Below are 731 nucleotides of genomic sequence, written 5' to 3' on the forward strand. Positions count from 1 at the left end.
GAGCTACGTGCTTCGAATGTTGGACTTTGTGGTGGGGCTCTCGGAAGGTTTAGAGGAGGGACAACGAGAGGTGCGTCAGAGCCTGGGTCAGGCCATTCTTCTGTCCAGCCTCCAGGACAATGCTTCCTTCTGGGCCACTCTACGGCCCGATGCATCAATAAGTGTACTTCACACTGTGGGCGTCTTCCTGAAGAGAGAGCAGAACTCCACCTTAAAAGAAGATCTTTTAAGCTGTTTCAGTGTATGTCATGCATTTAAATATTGCATAGTTTCTCATGCTAGTATTTTATTATTATATTACCATGCATTCAGCTTAATGCATTCAGTTTCAAAGGCTTTTCTCCCCAGCAGCCTGTCCTGTGGGATCTCATTCAGAGGGAGGGCAACTCTTCTGCTTTAAGATTTTTAATGCAGGTATTACTCATTCTCTCTGATGGTAAATTATCTAGTCAGTTAAACCCAGGGTTTTCAAGCTTTTTGATGCCATGTAGCCCTATATGATAATCCCTTTACAAAAGACCCATTTTTAAAAATATACTCTTAAAATAAAGGTTCTTTATTGGCATCTGTGGTTCCATAAAGAACCTTTAACTTCCACAGAATCTTTCCATTGCACAAAAGGTTCTTTATAGTGGATACACTAAGAAAAACGGTTCTTTAAGAACTGTTCACTGAAAGTGAACCCAAAATTGTGAAACCAACATTTGGAATCTTTATTAAGAGTGTATGTA

The sequence above is a fragment of the Sinocyclocheilus rhinocerous genome, unplaced genomic scaffold, assembly GCF_001515625.1.
Source record: "Sinocyclocheilus rhinocerous isolate Xijiao unplaced genomic scaffold, SAMN03320098_v1.1 scaffold433, whole genome shotgun sequence".
NCBI classification, from domain to species: Eukaryota; Metazoa; Chordata; class Actinopteri; order Cypriniformes; family Cyprinidae; genus Sinocyclocheilus; species Sinocyclocheilus rhinocerous.